At 41.6% G+C, this 14,569-nt stretch overlaps 1 protein-coding gene across 3 annotated transcripts in view; it reads right to left on the bottom strand.

Annotated features, from left to right (window-relative positions):
* Positions 1–14,569, bottom strand: part of CACNA2D1 (calcium voltage-gated channel auxiliary subunit alpha2delta 1) — a 683,749-nt gene that overhangs the window by 576,827 nt on the left and 92,353 nt on the right. The gene's annotated exons all lie outside the window — the stretch shown is intronic.

Consider the following 14,569-nt stretch of genomic DNA (forward strand, 5'->3'; position numbering starts at 1 on the left):
GAAAGGATATTGTAGTTACCTCACTACTACCCATCTCACAAGGATGGCTGAAGGATTAGTGCCTCTGTTAGTCTTTGGCGATCTAAAGTACTATGGGATCAATTCTGCAAGGAGATGAGCAGATCAAAATCAGCAGATTTAACAGTCCTCCACATCTGCAAGCAATGCTCTGCTCCTTTCAGGATTGAGCCTTAAAAATGATGGCTCTCATTTTCAAAAATGGTTAAATGGTTCTGGGTGCCTCCAGTTTTTTGTTTTGTTTTGTTTGGGGGTGGGGGGGTAAGATACTTGACCTGAGATCTTAAAGGGCCCTGACTTTCACAAAGTGCTGAGCATCCCCTATCTGAAAATCAAATGCCTATAAAAGTACCTGAAGTTGAGCCCAGAAATCACTGATGTATTGTATTCTTCCTAAAAGATTAAGAGACAGATACTCAAGGTGAATCAGTGTACCACTACTGAAGTAAACATATTTATGCTGATTTCCACCTCCTGATAATCTAGACACTTATTTACCTTTATTTTAGTAAGGTATATCGTTCACCTAGGGGTTTGTTTGTTGTTTTAATATTGTCCTTACTTCCATGATTTAAAATTCACCATGTTGAGGGAGTACCTAGTTCTGTTATTCTGTGGTGTTTCTAAGGGGGATAACTACCAAAAAACAGAGAGGAGTGGGGTTTGCTTCTGTTTTTTAAAGGACACCCCCTTCTTCCTACACAACATCCTTAAAGGGAAAGAAAAACCCTAACAATAATCTGGAAAAAGAAAGAGTATGTACCTTATGGCTAGATAGTGAATGGGGAAAACTAATTTATGCAACCAACAGATGGTCTGAGGTCACACAAGTGCTTTGCCTCTCTGAAACATTGCCTGATAGGGGTTATAATGTCTTGTGGGAAGTAATTCTAGGCGCACACACACAGGAACAGGTCCAACACTAATTCACTGGCCGAGCTCCAGCAGAAAGAGCTCAGAAACTATCCAGCAGACAAATTCTACCAGCTGTGCCAGGGTTCTCAGGGTATGGTGGCTTTAAAGGGACACACCAATATAGGGATCTGCCGCTTGCAGCTGGTAGATTTTGAATATTGCCAGGTCTGACATCATTCTCATGAATGAAACCAGTCATGTCTGATAATTCATGTGAATGACAGAACTGACAAGACTTATCATTAGTTTCAATCAGTTTTGATTTCCAGAACACTGGATTATATACTTTTTTTTTTAATCATAAACTTTTTCTCCCTCAAAACTGATTTAAAAAGAAAAGTGTTTTAATTCTTGCTTTTGGGAAGATATCCCCCAAACACCTATAGAAAATCCACCACTGAAGCCTAGGATTACATAAGATCTCACAAGCAAATATAAGTCCACTGTGCTGCAAAAAGTGGTGATTCAGTCATGGATGCTTCTTGCTCAGATGATAGGCAGCCAATGCTCCAGTGAGGGGCAAGAGGAGCACACTAAAGATCTCATGACTCATTTTGCAAATCTTAGTGTTTTGGTCGAATTCCAGCATGGCTAATTATCTCATGCCTTCCTAAAGTTCCCACTGCAAGTCCAAAACCAAATTAGACATCATGGACAAGATAGTCAGATGGCAAAGCATGTACAATTAGAGACAGATTTTACAAGGTGCTCAGGTCCTAGTTAGTCATCTAAATAAAGGCTGGATTTTCAAAGCTACTTATCAACCAAAAGAGACATCATCCAGCCAATGTCTTCTGAAAATCTGGCCCTATTTTTGTAATGACAAATGTATATTTAGTTACATTAGACAGGATTACAAAACCATAGAAGGGATATATGCTTCAGGGCATAAACCAACTATTAATTGATCGGGGTTAGATAGAACATGTTAAAAAATATAGAATTTAGATAAGTTAGATGCATTCAAGTTGGCAAGGACTGATGAAATTCACACTAGGGTACTTAAGGAACTAGCTGAAGCAATCTCAGAACCATCAGCAATTATCTTTGAGAACTCAAGGAGGGGAAGGGCAGGTCCCAGAGGACTGGAAAAGGGGCAAACATCGTACCTAGCCTTAAAAAGGGGAACAAAGAGGACCTGGGCAATTATAGACCAGTCAGCCTAACTTCAATAACTGGAGATATACTGGAACGAATTATTAAACAATCAGTTTGCCAGCACTGAGAGGGTAAGAGGATTATATTATAAGCAATAGCCAACACGGATTTGTAAAGAAAAAATCATGCCAAACCAACCTAATTTCCTTCTTTGAAAGGAAAAGGAGTACTTGTGGCACCTTAGAGACTAACAAATTTATTTGAGCTTTCGAACAAACTTTCGTGAGCTACAGCTCACTTCATCGGATGCATTCAGTGGAAAATACAGTGCGGAGATTTATATACATAGAGAACATGAAACAATGGGTGTTACCATACACACCGTAACCAGAGTGATCACTTAAGGTGAGCTATTACGGGGGGGGGAAGGACCTCTTGTAGTGATAATCAAGGTGGGCCATTTCCAGCAGTTGACAAGAACGTCTGAGGAACAGTGGTGGGGGGGGAATAAACATGGGGAAATAGTTTTACTTTGTGTAATGACCCATCCACTCCCAGTCTCTATTCAAGCCTAAATTAATTGTATCCCATTTGCAAATTAATTCCAATTCAGCAGTCTCTCGTGGGTTACTTGCCTAGTGGATAGGAGAAAGCAGATCTGATATGCCTCTATTTTTTTGGGAAGGCTTTTGACAGAGTCCTCCATAACATTTTCATAAGTATCAGAGAGGTAGCCGTGTTTGTCTGTATCCACAAAAACATCTGATGCATCTGAAGAAGTGGGTTTTTTACCCATGAAAGCTTATGCCCAAATAAAAATGTTAGTCTTTAAGATACCACCGGAATCCTCGTTATTTTCACAAGCAAACTCGGGAAATATGGCCTCAATGAAATTACTGTAAGGTGCACAACTGGTTGAAAGACCATACTCAAAGAGTAATTAACAATGCCTCACTGTCAAACTGTGTGTGGCGGGGGAGGGGGAAGGGAGATGTATCTAGCGGGGTCCTTCAGTGGTCTGTCCTGGGGTTTGGTTCTATTCAATATTTTCTTTAATGACTTGGATAATGGAGTAGAGAATATGTTTATAAAAATTGTGGATGATACCAAACTGGAAGGAGTTGCAAGCACTTTAGAGGACAGGATTAGAATCCAAAAGGACCATAATAAATTGGACAACTGGACAATCAACAAGATGGAACTCAGTAAAGACAAGTACAAAGTATTGCACGTAGGAAGGAAAAAATCAAATATAAAATGTGGAATAACTGGCGAGGCAGTCATACTGCAGAAAAACCTCTAAGGGTTATAGTGGATCACAAATTGAATGAGAGCCAATAATATGATGTATTTGCAAAAAAAAACGCTAGTATCATTCTGGGGTGTATTAACAGGAGTGTCATATGTAAGACATGGAGGTAACTGTTCCACTCTATTTGGCACTAGTAAGACCTCAGCAGGCGTATAGTGTCCACTTTTAGGAACCACACTTTAAGAAAGATGTGAACAAACAGGAAAGAGTCCAGAGGAGAGCAACAAAAATGATATAAGGTTTAGAAATTTGACCTATGGGAGAAGTTTAAAAAAACCTCTAGGCATGTTTATTCTTGAGAAAAGAAGACGGTCTTCAAATACGTTAAAGGCTGTTATAAAGAGGAGGGTGATCAATTGTTCTCCATGTCCACTGAATGTAAGTTAATAAGTAACAAGCTTAATCTGCAACAAAGGAGATTTAGCAAAAAGAAAAGGAGTACTGTGGCACCTTAGAGACTAACCAATTTATTTGAGCATAAGCTTTTGTGACCTACAGCTCACTTCATCGGATGCATACTGTGGAAAACACAGAAGATGTTTGTTTTTATACACAGAAATCATGAAAAAATGGGTGTTTATCACTACAAAAGATTTTCTCTCCCCCCACCCCCTCTCCTGCTGGTAATAGCTTATGTAAAGTGATCATTCTCCTTACAATGTGTATGATAATCAAGGTGGGCCATTTCCAGCACAAATCCAGGTTTTCTCCCCCCCTCCTCCCCCCCACAACAAACCCACTCTCCTGTTGGTAATAGCTTATCTAAAGTGATCACTCTCCTTACAATGTGTATGATAATCAAGGTGGGCCATTTCCAGCACAAATCCAGGGTTTAACAAGAACGTCTGGGGGGGGGGTAGGAAAACAAGGGGAAATAGGTTATCCTGCATAATGACTTAGCCACTCCCAGTCTCTGTTCAAGCCTAAGTTAATTATATCCAATTTGCAAATTAATTCCAATTCAGCAGTCTCTCCCTGGAGTCTGGATTTGAAGTTTTTCTGTTGTAATATCGCAACTTTCATGTCTGTAATCACGTGACCAGAGAGATTGAAGTGGTCTCCGACTGGTTTATGAATGTTATAATTCTTGACATCTGATTTGTGTCCATTTATTTTTTTATGTAGAGATTTAGGTTAGATATTAGGGAAAACTAGAAGGATAGTCAACCACTGGAATAGGTTACCAAGGAAGGTTGTGGTATCCCCATCATTGGAGGTTTTTAAGTACAGGTTGGACAAACACCTGTCAAGGATGGTCTAGGTTTATTTAATCCAGCCTCTCAGCAAGGGGTGGGTGGAGTAGATGAACTCTAGAGGTCCCTTCCAGCCCTATGTTTCTATGATTCCATGTGCGTTTTATCCCATAATTGACCACTACAGAGTTTCTTGTACGTTGCTCTGAGGCATCTAGTGCTGGCCATTGTCAGAGATAGGATACTAAATTAGATACTGGTCTGATCTAGTCTGGTAATACATATATCTACATTTCTAGCCAAGTCATGATCATGGCCAAGAGCCTGGTACATTGGGGAGAAGGGACATAAAAACTGTTTCACGGGACTGCCAAAAAGACCAAATCTGAGCTCAGTTTTGTAATCTCAAGAGGTCTGGATTTAAACAAACTGCACCAAACCTACCAGGATCTTCTATCAACAGTCAATACCCATCTTGACCACTTAAGAGACAATCATGGTAATCTTAGTGATCCTCATATACGCAAAGCCTCTGATTTTGAAGCCGAATGCAGTACCATAGACACTAATGATGGGCAGAGCCATTACTGATCATGGATTTTTACGGTTTGATAACTGTGCAACAAATATGATTAAAATGTTAATGAGATTTTACAAAGAAATTAAATCAATTGGAAATAATTTTTACTCTTCCAGGGTGTCAAAAGAACCATTTTTCATTTATTTGAAATTTTTCATTAAAATTTTGCTTTTGAAAATTTCCAGTTTTTTCATTTTACCCATGCCTTTCCCCCACTTTTGTTCTTTTTCTTTCCAGAGGGAGGCAAGAAAAAAATCCCAAACAAACAGAAAAAAAACTTTTTTTTTTTCATTTTTGGGTTTCACTGGCGGGCAGGGAGGGGGGGAACGTTTTGCAAAAATTTCCATTTGAAAGAAAAATAAAAATAAAAAAGGCTATTTTTGATTACAGGAAATATTTAATTCCAAACAATTGAATCAGCTCTGGTGTATTAAAATAAACCACCGCCCAATAATACTGCAGACATATAAATATATGCAAACCATCTTTCTGCACATATGGGGTTGAGGGTGGTGTATGCAGGTCGTGAGCTTTTGATGTAATAAGTGCTAGGGGTGATAAGGGAATTACTTTTTTTCCCCAACTCACCAGTTATAAGTGTCCTAGCACTGAGTGTTCAATTGCAGAGTCCTAAGAGAGGGACAATGTATGATGCTATCACATGTGCCTGCAAAATGCAGGATGTTGCCCACAGAACAAAGCACAGCACTAGAACCTCACCAGGTCTTTTAGCCTTTCAATTCACTGCAATATTTAAATACCCTTTATTGGTGGGGATTTGTGGGAAGTTGCAGGTAACTGAATAGCACTTTAGCCAAAATGCTGGGTACCACTTTCAGGAACAAGGAAACATTTTCATCTCCCTTCCCCTGCTCCTACTCCAAGAATAATCCACATAATTATAGTGAAAAAAGAAAAGGAGGACTTGTGGCACCTTAGAGACTAACAAATTTATTTGAGCATCAGCTTTCGTGAGCTACAGCTCACTGAATTGCACTGAAGTGAGCTGTAGCTCACGAAAGCTGATGCTCAAATAAATTTGTTAGTCTCTAAGGTGCCACAAGTCCTCCTTTTCTTTTCGCAGATACAGACTAACACGGCTGCTACTCTGAAACCTATAATTATAGTGGAGATCCAACAATGCCAAACTGGAATCCTTTATCCTGTTCAGTGAAAAGTCTTCACTGCAGACACTGTGGGTCCTGCAGATGAGAAGGGCTCACTCTACTGACGTTCACATTATTTCCAGAGACGCTGCCTCTTTGTCAGGAATTTAAAGTTGCCAGGTGACCTAACCTGGAAACTGGTCAGGCAGGGATAAACATGTGTAGGATGCTATAGTATTTCATAGAGCACACTGTGCTTCTTACCCGCCACTAACTCCAGCGAGAGATATACCCCACTATTTATTGAACACAAACCTGTTCCAGTTTTTCAGAGCTTTCGTGAGCTACAGCTCACTTCATCGGATGCAACTGCAGTGGAAAATACATGCATCCGATGAAGTGAGCTGTAGCTCACGAAAGCTTGTGCTCAAATAAATTGGTTAGTCTCTAAGGTGCCACAAGTCCTCCTTTTCTAATTACTCAAGAGTTGCTTATATCATTTATTTGTTTGCTCCTCTTCTCCTTGAATTCAGCTTTGATGCTGCAGAAAATTAGCGCAGCAAGGGGAGGTTTCATTATCAGCCACGCAGCAACAAACTTTTCATTCTCAAAGCCTTCCACCTAGCCGTCAAACACAATTAGCAAAAGCTCATCTCTAATAGTCATAAAGGTCCTTATCAGCTAAGGTGTGTTTATTCACCTTTCAAAATGCAATTTGGCTATCTATGGGGCTTATTCTAAACAGCTGATTTGAATACATTTTATTATATTGCTTTCACCAAGTGAATGCAAGTTTTCATTAGATTTTACATCTAACTTCATTTTCAGTACTTTAATCACTAGTGTTTACTAAAAGCTCTTCAAATTGACAGTAAAATATGCCATTTTTTATGGAACAAAACCTCATTGCATGGATATGTGAAATCCGTAAGGTCACAGCAAGAAAAATACACTCATTTCTCTCTGAAGTCGTCATGTACTTTTCCCTTCAAGAGAGAATGTATTAAAATTGTTTTCTAAATACTGGATATTTATTCAAAGATAATGAACCATAGTTTAAAAAAAAACAAAACAACACTGCAGCATGAAACCACACAAGAACAAGAACAATAGTCTAATGTGCTGAAGATTAGAAGAACTGCCAAATACCCTTACAGAACAGTACCCCTCTCCACTCTGGCTTCAAGGGCATATTTACAAATCCCTTACAAAAAAGACATTCTCCCTGCTTGCTGCAGGGAGGCTAAGGAAAGCCAAACATTTTTATACGGATCGAGAGTGAATTAAAGATGCACACTCATTGAGGGCCCTTACTATGTCTTGCAGATGGGGCATGCTATAACTGAAATTCCATTGAAATTACTTTAATATATTATAATCACTCAGAAAATTTGGTTCCTCCCACAAGTTTCCAAGAGCACTGAATGTGCTCCCCTTCCAATGGCCAGCATCCTCTGCATTGTTTGCACAGATTGCCCAGTAGCACATAATAATAAAGGCGCACTGAATCATTCCAAACTACAGTTGAATTTCTCTGAATGTTTTCATAGGAAGGCTGAATTGTTTATTCTGTTTTGCAACTACTTCTATTTGTCTCTGTGTACCTTGTGCAATGCAAATTTAAGAAACAAAGGGTCCTTTTCTTCGGAAGGATGGCAATGTGGTTAAGGCACTGGACAGCGATTTGGGAGATGTGAGTTCTCTTTGTAGATTTGCCACTGGACTTCCTGTATGAATTTGGGCAAGGCCAGATTTTCAAAAGAGCTCAAGTGTGAAGCACCCACAACTGATCTCTGTCTACCTCAGATACCTTTCTGTAAAATAGGGAGTATAGTACTTGTCTACATCAACACGATGTTGTGAGGATAAATCTATTGATGTTTGTGAGACACTCAAATACTGCAGCAATGGAGGCCCACACAAGTACCCAGATACTTGTCTCACTCCAGTCTTGCACTGGTGCGACAGTACTGGCAAAATTATTGGACTACTACTGATTTTTATCTGTGATGCATTATATTGTTCAAAATTACCATCCACAGCATATCATGCTGACCAAGAACATCTTGTTGTTTAGTTATACTGCCCTCTCATTTGTTCTTCCTGTCAGTGACTGTGAGTCTTGAACCCTAGTCTACAGGCTGCTTAAGAGCTAGGCAATCCCAGCCTGCCACCCAGCAACACATGAACAAGGCCTAGAACAGCAGCTGAACTCTAACAGAGGGCTCCAGTCCTGGAATCTGATTGGGGGGAACCTTGAAGGGGCCCCAGCCCCTATTTAATCCAAGCACAGGAACAGGAAATTGTCCTTGCAACAGGGTTCTCCGGGCTCAAGACTGCTTTCCCTGTAATACCTGCTCCTACAACCTGCTGCTTCTCTCCTAGTAAACTAATGCTACCTCTTTCCTGACACTGGACCCCCAGTTTGCCTTCTGGCCTGTCTTGGACTCTGATCTCTCGGTAACCTGCTCCAACCTGACTCCTGCTCTGACCACTAGGTCAGATTGCCCAGTCATGACAGATACTTAGAGAGTAAGCTTCTTGCGGCAGGGAGTGTTTGTACAGCACCCAGCACTATGTGGTCCAGGGCAATGACTAGGGCTCCTTGGTGCTATAGTAATACAAATAATAAAGAATAAGAATCATAAGAGTACAACACAATTCCTGCTACTGACATGAAGAACAAAGAAAAGGATAATTCCTATCTTTAATGGAATATTGTAAATATAAAAGTCACACAAATAAAATTCCTTATCTGGGTTCCTAGCACTACTTTAGAATGTTAAAATGAAAATGTATCTAATTGGCTAGTCACCACTTATGTGACCTCTTTAAATTATAAGTTTATTTCATCTTGTACCAAATTGTACACGATCTGTGTGACCTGTGTGGTTTAATGAAATGGTGCAGGGCTTATGTGAGGAAGGGGTATGAGAGACCTGAGTTGGAGTCCCTGCTCTACCACAAGCTTCCTGTATGACCTTGGGCAAATCATTTAGTCTCTCAGTGCCTCGGTTCCCCATCTGTAAAATGGGGACAAACAATACCTTCCTAATTTGCCAGGAGGATTAATATATTAAGATTGTGAGTATCGCGGTCTACAGCAGAGCCGGTCTGCAGCAGAGCCAGTCTTCAGGCAACCTAATGAGCAGAGCTGCCCTGTAGTAGACTGTCTGAGTGGCTACCGTACCTGGCTGATGGCAGGAGTCAGCAGACCAGCTTTTCAGTCAGCAGCAGTTCAGTAATTGCTCACAGCGCTCACCCACTGCGGTGACAGCACCTGCCCCTCCCTTGAACCCAGCCAGGCCCTGGCCTGCCTCATGCCCAATAATCTGGCTCTGATCCTCAGCTCCAATTTCTGACTTTGGCTTTAACTCTGGCTCTGGCCTCTGACCCTGGCTCCTATTCCTGGCTATTGACTCCTGCTCCAACTACTAGGCACAACTGCCCACATCCCAGTCTCTGACAGTGAGGTACAATGAAATGGGGGGGGAGGGGTACAAGTTTCCAGGACTGCAGAATATTTTGTTCAATTCATAACATTGTTTCTGTACAGATTGGGTTTCTTACACCTCTCAAAATAAAGGGCTCCATCCTGCTGCCAATGAAGGTAATAAAGAATTTTGTCATTGATTTCAGTAGAAACAGGAAAACTCCAAGAATAGACACATTCACCCTAACCTTTTCTAGAATGTCCCCTTATTATTATTTCTGATTTGCCATTATACTGCACACTTTCCTTGAATCTAGTTTGTAGGTAGCTCCAAGCACTAAAGTAAATAATTCCTGTCCTCCTACTGCCCATAACAAATTCCTGAAGCAATACGAATACTTTCTCTATTTAAGTCCATGGCCTGAGGCTTTTACTTATGACTACCTAACTTGTTTGCAATTAACTGATTCATTATAGAGCATAAACTGCAAACTGTAGCCACAAATCTTCACCAAATTTTTAAAAATGTTCATGCCAAGAAAATCAGAGAGATCATGTTGAACATGGCTTCCTTTATTTTTTTGTCAGATACAAAGTCTAAATAAAATTACAGTAGTTTCCTAGCAACCCACAGATGTCTTTGTTCTTGAAATTCTTATCACCACCACAAAGGAAGAAAATGCCCCAATATTTTACATTATTCGTTGCTTTTTCACAATACTAGTCATAGAGTGCTGTGGCGATCCAAGCAGACATGACAGGGCAGACAATTTCTATATCCAGAATATCTCATTAGTCGTGATAGATGTACTAGGAAGTTCTAGAACTATGACAAGAGAGAGCCCACTCCTAACTGATACATTCACCAATTCTCAGGCAGAGAGCAGGGGCTTGATCCTGCAAAGTGCTGAGCAATCTGTCCTGATCCAGCAAAGCTCTTAAGCATCTGCTTCTCTCTAAGCACATGGGTAGTCCCAAAGTCACAAGACTACTCATCCGCTTATAGTTAAGAAGGGGCTCAAGGGCCACTTTGCAGGATTGAGACCTTGCACAGCTTTATACTTGTCTGCCCAGATACTCAGCCTGGAAGTCTGTAAAGGCAAGAAATTATTTCCATGAGCTCGATTTCATATGTATCTAATATTTCAAAATAGACATTCAATTCTTCACCTACCACACAACAAAAATAAGGGGGAGGAAATGTTCCCTTCAATTAAAAAAAAGATTTTTCAGAATATCTCATTGGATGTCATACTGATAACAACAAACAATACTGTAATATTCAATATGTACACAGCACTTTTCAACTTCTAGTCAACTTCATACTTTTATGAATACCTTGCAAGCAAGGATTTTACAAAATTAAGCCGTATAGTCTCCCTGGGAGGTACATATTGTCCCTGTTTCACAAATGTAAAAACTGAAGACCAGAAAGATTCAGTGGCTTCTCCAGCATAAAACCGTAAATTTGGTGGCAGTGTCAAGAAGAGAACACAGGAGTCCGTACTCCTCAACCCATGCTGATAATAGATGCTCACAACTAAATGTGGGAGAATATCAGGATCAGGACAATAGAAAACTTGAGCACCCATAGCAAAGTACTTCAATAATCCTTCACTACTGACATATTTTGGCCAAAGAACATTTACTGATTTCATTTAAACACAGTGATACACAGGACAAAACCTATCACAGTGCAGGGGGCCAGCACAAGCTGAAGCCCCTTGCCAACCCTCTACATGGGGGGGAATTTCACTCACAGAAAACTAGATTCCCTTTCCAGCATCTGACTGACCAGTACAAGCTTTTGGAACAAGGAAATCCATCCCCTGCTGCTATGAGAACAAGTAGAAAGCAAGCGTCATAGGAAGCTGGAATAGGATGGTTTGCCACTTATACTTGCAGGCATAATTACAAACAAAAACAAAAAACCCTCCATATGCCAGGAATAGTAACATGCTCAATAATTTCCCAGCTCATCATGTAGAAATAATTGAAAGTATGGTAATGCCAAGTCACCCCTTCCCCTTGAGTCTGAATGAACTTTGTTAATTCAGCCACCTATGCTTAGACTCTTATAACCGACTTCACAAGCTTGAAGAAGGAGCACTTCAAAATGCCAGTTTATTGCAAAGGGAGCTGAGGGAGAGTAGCATGTGCAAGTTATAAATGAGGCACCCAGTGTTTTGACAATCCCTTAATTTCCATTCGGATAATAAGGATAGCATGCAGATGTGTCTTCAAATTTCCCAGCCTGCATTTCTAAAAGTGATTTAATTTCACTGACATCTTGACATCAGTTAGCAACATGTAAGCTCGACAGAACTTAATTTGGAGGATGATCTTAATAATTCTCACTCCTTTGGTATTTGGTTTCACATAAAACTATATAGCAGTGGCAGGGATGTCTCTTTGGAGCACAATATTGTTAAAACACTGCTTTCATGTTTTGGAGACCACTAGTTACCCTATCCTATCCTGTCTGCCTCAAACGCTACCCATTGGGCTATGTAATTCACCTCAGTGAATGCGTGAAATGCCTATTTTTGGTGCCTGTGTTCATTGCCCTACCACAAAAATCCCTTAATAATAATGCTCATCAATGATAAGGCTTTATATGTTTAAAAGAGCCATGCAATCCTCAACCACTTAACCTCCACAGCAGCCTTAGGGTAGCTAAGTATTATCCCCTTGTTTACAGATGAATTAAGAGAGACACAGACTGTGAGTGGCATAAGGCCACAAAACAAGTTGGTGATACATCCAGGATTAGGACTCAAGAGATCTTGAGTGCCAGCTCTATATTATATCAACTCAACCACACTGACTCTCCAGTAATGAGTCCTGCTGTATTATTACTCCTGAGGGAATTCTATGCCACTGCCCATGCACAGAATTCATGTCTCCCACAGATTTCTTTGCTTCCCTCACAGTGACTTCTGATGGGGAAGCAAAGGGAAGTGCGGGCACGTTGTTTTGGGTACCCGGAGCAGCCGGCATAGAGGTAAATCACTGCAGGCGAAGGGCGGGGAGGGCTGGGGACTCCCTGGCTGGTGGCGCCTACCTTGCGCCAGGTTCTGCTGCTAGTCCCAGCTGGGCTGGGGGGGTGGGAGAGAACAGAACTTCCTCTTTCCCTGCAAGGAGCAGCTGGGTCTGGGTCAGAAACCTCCCCCGGCTGCAGAAAGCTCCGCGCTTCCTGCCCCCATCGCTCTTCAGCGACGGGGGGAGAGGTCACTGTACGGGGAGTTGCTCCTCCGTCCACTCAACCCCCATGCAGACAGATGCCTCCCCATATATACATACCCACCCGCCAAGCCACATCGCCCGTACCCAGAACGCCCCCCGCCAAGCCCTTCCAGACCCCCATCCCTGCAACCAGACAATCCCCGACACTTGAACCCCCAGCCTGACAAGCCCCACCCCTGAGCACCTGGACCACCTCGACTCCCTGTACCTGGCCCCCCACCCCACCGAGCCCCAACCAGCTGCACTCAGACCCCCACCCCAGCACCTCCACTCTCGCTGCTGAGTCCCCCTCACCCAGACCCCATCACTGAGCCCCATTCCCTCCACACCCAGACTCCTGCCACTGAGCTGCAACCATCTTCACCTTGACCCCCCTGCAAAGTCCCATTCCCCCTGCATCCGGAACTCCACAATGAGCCCATGTGCATCCAGATCTCCTCGCATATCCCACTAAGCCACCCACACCCAGACTGCCCAACACTGAACCATGTTACCCCACACCTGGATGCCTCAACACTCATCCCCTCCATACTTGAATCCTGCTGGGCTGAGCCTGACTGCCGCACACCTGTATCGGGGGCCAGGGCTGGGAATACATGTGAGATTCTGCCCCTCTTTTGGTGCGCCTGGTGTGGAGGGCAGGGGTGTGTTTCTGGGGCAGGCCTAGCCCTTATACTACGTCAGGGTCAGGTACAGTCTCACCATCGAATCTGTGTCCGGAGGGCAGGGGAGGGGAGGCTGCAGGGTGATCTCCCACCTCCGTGAAGCCAGTGGCCTGTGCTCCCCGCTCCCATGCTGAAGCTTGACAAATAAAATATGCAAATAAAATATATCCTTCCCATAATTTCTCCAAATCAATCATTTCCATCCCTAATATTATTTTCCCCCATGAGCAAATGATTTTTACTTTAAAAATATCTGAACCAAAATAAAATGCAAAGGTAGAAAACATCAACTGGTAATGTTCACTATAATACACATGGGTAGGGATAAAGAACAGAACTGGTTGAAAATAAATGGAAATTTCAAATAATTTTTGAGGTTGAAATTTGGAAATTTGGAAATTTGGTTGTTTTTTTTTTTAAATTTTAAAGAAAAATTTCCTCCCATTTTTGAACAGCTCTAATAAAGAACAAGTTTAACAAGTTTCTCTGAGACTCCTGGGACTTTAATAACAGCATGCCTCATGAATATCATGCATGACTCACTATTGCTACTATACATCAAAAGGGAAACTTTCAGAAACTAGCTCTCCTTGGAACAGTATCTCTAAACTGCTGTTGTGTTCAATTAGCCTGTTGCTTGAAAAGGTTACACAGTGTAAAATGTTATGTATTGCCATTGCATTTTACGGTACAGCTCCTGTGTATTTGTCACATCAAAACTTCTAACACACAACCACATTTTTACTTTGATATTTACGTAATATATGCTCCTTGTCAATCAGTTTGAAACGGACAAGCTAGTGCATTGCTACGGGTCAACTTGCCCACTCTGAGAACTCGATTTCTGAGTTTTGTAAGGGTCCCTCCTTTTCTTTCTATCCCCTTCTGCTAGAGGTATATTAGCAACTAATGTGGGGAATTAGAAGCACACTTGTCACTGTTTATTAAATTATAAAAAGTGTCAATTAGCTTAGTCATGGGTCTATGCTGTGAAAGGTCTATT

Source organism: Lepidochelys kempii, chromosome 1, assembly GCF_965140285.1.
Source record: "Lepidochelys kempii isolate rLepKem1 chromosome 1, rLepKem1.hap1, whole genome shotgun sequence".
NCBI classification, from domain to species: domain Eukaryota; kingdom Metazoa; phylum Chordata; order Testudines; family Cheloniidae; genus Lepidochelys; species Lepidochelys kempii.